Consider the following 6,857-nt stretch of genomic DNA (forward strand, 5'->3'; position numbering starts at 1 on the left):
CATCCAAGCCCAGACTGAGTGCTGAGAGAGCGATTGAGAGAGAGATTGAGAGAGAGATTGAGAGAGAGAGAGAGAGAGAGAGAGGGAGGGAGGGAGAGTCCAGCCAGGCTTGGGGTGAATAGGCCTCAGGAGAAAGCCCAGCACATATAGTTGTCTTCTTTGCACATTGTCATGACTCTGATATACAGACGCAGACACAGACACAGACACAGACACAGACACAGACACAGACACAGACACAGACACAGACACACACACACACACACACACACACACACACACACATACACGCACACACAGTCTACAGACGCACTACTGACACAAAGTCTAGACACACAAATGCAAGTACTGTCCACATCCAGATGCGAGTGCACTCCCACACACTCCCACACATACACACACATATACGACACATGAACACACACCCTCTCTCTCACAAACACACACACACACACACACCCAAGACTGTGAAGATCTTGCAACCCAACTGGCGTCGGGGGAATGTCGAACTTGTGAAAGGCCATTACCACGGCGATGCACGTGTCATCAGCACGCGCCCCCAAGAGGACCAACCGCACCTCTGATCCTGGGAAATCAATTGGGCAGGTTCGGCGACAAAACGCCATCAGGGGCCACACAGCACACATTAGCACCTCACACACACACACACACACACACACACACACACACACACACACACACACACACACACACATACACACACATACAGTACTCACACAGACTCGAGAGATGGGGGAGATGTGGCGTGCATCGTTTTGACCCTACAGAGGTGGATGGAAGTCCAGTCCAGAAACTATGTGTGTGTGTGTGTGTGTGTGTATGTATGTGTGTGAAATGAGGGGGTTAGTGGGGTCTTTGAACCCATAAATCCTTGGGTTTGTTTGCCTTGAACTAGGCAACTTCTGTTTTGATTGATCATGTTACTAGTTGAAAAAAGTTGTGTTTTTGTATCCCACTGTAACTGTTGAATATGTATCAAGATGGATCGGGCAGGATATCTCCTTCTAGAGTCTCTAGACCTTAAGAAAAACTCGAAGAAGTCATTTAAAACCCACAAGCACAGCTCTTTAAATACTCTTTAAGCCAATCCATACTGATTAGTTCCATAGCCTTTCCTGAAACATGTTAAAACATAAGCCTTTCAGCTGATAAGCGTTCACTGGTATCAGTGTCAACCAACCCATTGCTTTTGACAACTAAATCAATTTCAATGGATACAGGGAATCGTTCTCAAGCACAGAGTAGCTTGGGTTCAAATGGACGTATTTCGCACTAAATTCACAGTCTAGCATGTAGTACGTATGGCATGACAGCACACATTTTATGTCACATTACTTGTCAAAAAATGTGCCATAATAAGTCCACCAATACAATACCTAATGTCGAGAGGTAAAACCTATTATTTCTTCCTGCTCTTCTTGCACAAATAGGAGTAACATGCTCTAACTTGTCCAGATGTTGAGATGTTGAGAGGTATTTTTTTTTCTTGCTCTTCTACAAACATGAGCAACGTGCTCTGACTTAAATCCATAAAATGTACTTTCGTTTAATTTCTGAGTTTCTGTTTAATTTTCCTCAGCTGCACCCTGAGTGGCTCTAGTACTGTATGTCTATGCAGAAACTTGTCCAGGGCATGATGTCTGCAGGCGGAGAGAGAGGAAGGAAGAAGGAGGGGGGAAGGAAGGAGTTAAAGCAGCGATTATAAATGCCAGGGAGCACTTTTAGCATTTCACAAGGTTAATGATAACGGCACTCAGTAGCTGAAATGCTCAAGTAGCTTTTATTGTATCATAATAATGAATCAGTGGCATAAAGATAAAATAAAATAAATGAACTCCGAAGCCAACGATTAAAACGTATGTGCGGCCCTGACAAATAAAAAAAGAGAAGAAGAAGAAGAAGAAGAAGAAGAAGAAGAGGAGGAGGAAGAAGAAGAAGAAAAGTCTAAGACTGAGAGGAGGAGGAGGAGCAGGAGGAGGAGGAGAAAGAGAAGGAGGAGGTGGTGGAGGAGGAGGAGGAGGATGAAAGTGTGCTCCATTGGTCTCTGCGTCTGTAATATCTTATGATGTCATCTTCTTGAAAAATATTTGCCTGCAGGTCAGTGCTCTCTGTCTTGGAGCCTTAAACGCTTTTGCTACAGAACATTAAATATCTCCCCACATTATATGATTCGTATTAGCAGACCAGGGCTTTTAAAGTGCTCGGGGTCTATAAGGCCGCTCCTCACTCTACGAGTCGCAAACATTGCCGGCGTTAAGCTTCTTGTTGGGTTTAAAAGCAGGGCGCTTATTGTCTGTTATAGTTTACTGTCCTGTCAAAATTATAATGCGGAACTTTTTTTTTGTTCTGATTTTGTGTTATTTTGTCTGTAGGAATCACACACACACACACACACACACATACACACACACACGGGCGTGGTGTTGAGCAATATGATAAATCCTGGTGGTGAGAGGCTGGAGGATGCAGACAGGGTCGTTACTGAACTGTGGGGTGCATAGCCTCAATGGATTTCACCACAAGATGCACACACATGTATGTATGTATGGCATGTGTGTGGACAATTTCTCTTCTCTCCAAGCAACACATTTTTACAGGCATACACACACAGCTGCACATTTTTCTTATGTCATCCTATGATTTCTGAGTGACTTTCCGAATGAGTTGACGGTCATATTCAAATTTGCAGTGGTCTCTTAATTTTGAATATGTCTGTCAATTGAAATGTCACTCAGCAACCATAGGATGACATCAGAAAAATGATCTCTTAATTTTTGAGTTGTCTATATTATTTGTGTGTGTGTGTTTGGATATACAGTACAATATATGTTGGAGTCATATTGCTAGGACACAGTATCTCATTCATTAGTTTCTTCTCTGTCCTGGCAAAGAGCAAACAGCAGTATGGCAGACAGCAAAAGCACAAATACTGTAGCACTATGACAGCGATCTCCTTTCTAGAGCATCTCTTTTCTAGAGCATCTCCTTCCCAGACCATCTCTTTTCTAGAGCATACATCTCCTTTCTTACCAACAGAGCAGATGCCACAATGCTCTCTCAAGGCCGTGTATTTGGTGTCTCTGTGTATTGATCAGAGCACAAGGCCCTTCTCTTGTCATAGGCCTGCATATTCAGCCCTCTCACTGGCTCAAAGAGATGTAGGATTTAAGGCAAGAGAGCTATCACTACCATTGCCGTGATTTTTATAACAAATCATTTCATAAATCATTTCATCTGAGGTTTCAATACACCATGTGGTCATGTCATAACTATAGTACAGCGCCAATAAACCTCCTGTAAATCCAATAAATAAATAAACAAGTATAACCTACAGTACTTTATCTTATGTACGGGCATAATGTGAACTGCTTTTCACTTTAAATATCCCAAGAAACAATGTGTGTATGTGTATACAGTACGTGTGTGTGTGTACAGTATGTGTGTGTGTATAAATGTGTGTGTGTGTGTGTGTGTGTGTGTGTGTGTGTGTGTGTGTGTGTGTGTGTGTGTGCATGCGTGTGTATGTGTGTGTGTGTGTGTGTGTGTGTGTGTGTGTGTGCACGTGCATCACCAGAGTGAAAGAAACACACTAAAAAGAGAGAGAGGTCAAAACTGGAAGCATGTTTAATATTGCTCTACCATCATCCTGAAAGGCATAATTGGAGTTACACATCTGAACTGATCGTAGTTACAGAACCATAGGTCTCTCTTTTTGCATTGAACAATATATACAATGTAAAATAAATACATTTACACAAATGGACATATTGCTGGAGCACACCGTATGATACACATCACAAAAATATACAGTTAATCGTTTTACAGATGTGGAACACATCTAGAACTACACACATGGTTCTCACTACGGGCTGTTTCAGCAACTCCTGGTTGGAAATTTCATTGTTTAATCGTCATTATTATTATTATTATTTTAATTGTATTTTTAAGCGTTGAAAATGCTTCCCCTTTCCTTGTTTCACCTCTTCATCTTGCCCTCTCGACTCTTTCTCTTTTTCTCTATCGCTCTCTCTCTCTCGGTCTCTCGGTATCTCCCAAAGAGGCATGTCATTCTGCTCCGAACGCCTTTGAGCTCAGCAGACAGACATACTGGTGCATACAGAAGACCCACCGACGCCCTTCACCTCTTCTATAATAAAAAATAGCAGTTGTTTTTGTACATTTTTCGTTAATCCTACTATTCCTTAATTGCAAAATACTCCAGTTAAATACTGCATTTTGATCTAATTGAAACATGAGGTGCAACTGCTGGTGGTTGCACAGTCATATTGCTTTAAATAAGAAAATATGTTGGAAAAAATCGTAGGTATGGCTACTCTACTTTTTAAACGTCTTTCTATATTGGTATACGTGAGTAAGGTGTTGAAAGACACATAGCGAAACCTTCTCAGAATGATTTAAGCTGATAAGAGTTGTAATGCTGTCCAACAATATATATATATATGGTGACAACTTTTTACAAAAAAATTTAGTTCAGTATGCTATGTGTTGCGCGTATGGTAACTGCATTGTCCTCAAGTATACATGACAAATTGGTGCCTCTGAGGGTGGAGATAGTTTGAAGCAGGTTGAGACTGCTGGCTGCAATAGTCGAGGACATTACGTGGCTTTGAAGGATCAAAATCTTCAATTGCTTTTGTCTCCTAAACTACAGTACAGTTCAAATTGAATTCAGCTTAAATCGCTGTTGAGAGACACAATGTTCTATCTTTCATCCCCTTAAATGTCTGGTATATGTTGTTTTTAAATATCATATCATAAAGACAGAAAAAATATAAAGAAATAAAAAAAGACAAAAGAAAAATCAGCACCTTTCAGCCAGGAGTTGTGTATGTAAATATTGCCAACATTTCGCCCACTCGGCAGAAGCCCTCCAGGTATCGACCATCTCATGGGTTTCTATGGATGATTAGGTCTAGAATCACATTACAGATACCTCTCCCCAACCACTATCTATTTATAGTTCTGTATAGCTAATGATAGATACACAGCATTTAGAGAACAAGACTGAAGAAAAATGAAATCAAAAACCCACAACCCTCCCTCCACCCGTGCCCGGTGTACTTGAAAAATGATCTGTTCTTTTTCATTATTTTTTTTTCTTCATTTTATTAAGCACACAAAGTTTTAAAGCGATAAGTTTGGAAATTGGTTTACACCAAAACAAAAGAGAAAAAAAGGTATTTTTCCCTTTGCAATCTCAAAGAGTAAAGTTAATATAACAACCGAGTTGTTTAGAAGGGAGGGCCTTATGTACAGCGAGTTTGTTAAAAAAATTCTGCTACTGTTCTGCAGTACTCAAATGCTTTTTTTCCTTTTAACCTAAGATATACATTGTTAGTCTACAAGAAAGAGTTACACAAATTATCCCTTTTTATATATGTTTGTTCCTTCCTTTAAATAACTGTTATTCACTTATACATCGGTATAGATTATATTGATCTTGGATCTGTTGATCTAGCAGTACCTAGGAAGAGTCTTTTACCAGAAAGTTATTTGAGAACGTGCCGCCATGGTCTCCTGAGGGTTCTTACATCCAGTATTGTCTCTACCTCTACCCTGTGTCTAAAAAAAGCATACGCCACGACTACTGCAATCACCACGAGAAGTACACAACAACATCTTTGAATTTAACAGAAGGGAAGCAAAAAGGAAATAAAAGATCTTTTTTTTGGAAAAAGAAAAACACAGCAGACATGAAACATCAAGAAGCTGAACTACATTTTTTTCTTTTTTTTTTCGTATTTTTTTTTTCTTTTTGTTCCAATAAAATGTCTTAGGTTAGATTTATAATCTGTTTCATTTACAATATACAATGTTTATGAAGGTTCAGGAGGAAACCCATTTACAAATACGGCCTGGTTTGCTCTAATGGATAATGGAGTCTACTTGCCTTCTCCCTCAGCCTTTCAACTGTACAAAGTTGACATTTTGGACTATCTTTGCAACTCTCTAGTGTCTCCAGACTCTCTAGTCTCTAGAGTCTCTCAACCAATGTTGGCGTCCTCCTCTGTTGCAGTGGATGGTAATAAGACCAAGCTGGAATAAAAGCGTTTCTCCACACTAGGTTGTGTTAACTTTTTTCCCCTAAGTGCTATTTTGGATTTGATATCTCTGGATTCAGATTCCCGGTGAGTTTGGACGGCAAAAGCTGTTGTTTTTGTGGTTGTTTTGTTTCTTTGTTCGCGATGATACTTCTGGTAAACAAAGGGAAAAGGGTGTGTTTGTTTTCCTCTCTACGAGTATGGCCTATCTCACATTTGTAGTGGAATTAATCATAAGACAGTACTAGCAAGGACAGACAGAGCAGGAGAGGCTTCTGGAACCATGGGACATTCCTCACAAACTGGGACAAACAGAACTTGCATACATATGCACCTTCATTTAAGCGTCTATTGCTTGGAGAAAATAGCAGTTTTCACAAGTCATTTGTTATCGCTGCAAGTGGTAGGTAAAGCTCATAGAAAAATCATATATGGACAATTATTAACACAATATAAACAAAACCTTGCATGATAATCCTATAATATATTTACACCCACTATTATAATAAAAACAGGAAAAAATAAACTAAAATTATAATAAATAAGTTAGTCTGTTCTTTGTTGATTGCAGTGCCTCAGGTGTCATATTTCATGAGTGAATACATTTTAGGCTATATTCCCTGAAAACAAAAAGAATAAAATTGCTAAAAGTGTCTGAATTATTTTGGAAGACTTGGGGGGAAAAAAAACAATCCAAGAATCAACATGGTTGCAACAGATCTATATCTGAGAAGAAAAAAAAAAAAATAGAAACACACGATGAGCAGCATTCTA

The 6,857-nt window shown here is 39.6% G+C and overlaps 1 protein-coding gene across 2 annotated transcripts in view; it reads right to left on the reverse strand.

The window, feature by feature from the left end:
* Positions 1–3,632: 3,632 nt before the first annotated feature.
* Positions 3,633–6,857, reverse strand: part of esrrga (estrogen-related receptor gamma a) — a 102,300-nt gene continuing 99,075 nt past the window's right edge. For both annotated transcript variants that reach the window (XM_062523203.1, XM_062523202.1), the window contains exon 8: positions 3,633–6,857. This exon is cut by the window's right edge and continues 951 nt beyond it. The gene's annotated coding sequence lies outside the window, so the exon portion shown is untranslated.

The sequence above is a fragment of the Sardina pilchardus genome, chromosome 20 (assembly GCF_963854185.1).
Source record: "Sardina pilchardus chromosome 20, fSarPil1.1, whole genome shotgun sequence".
NCBI lineage: Eukaryota > Metazoa > Chordata > Actinopteri > Clupeiformes > Clupeidae > Sardina > Sardina pilchardus.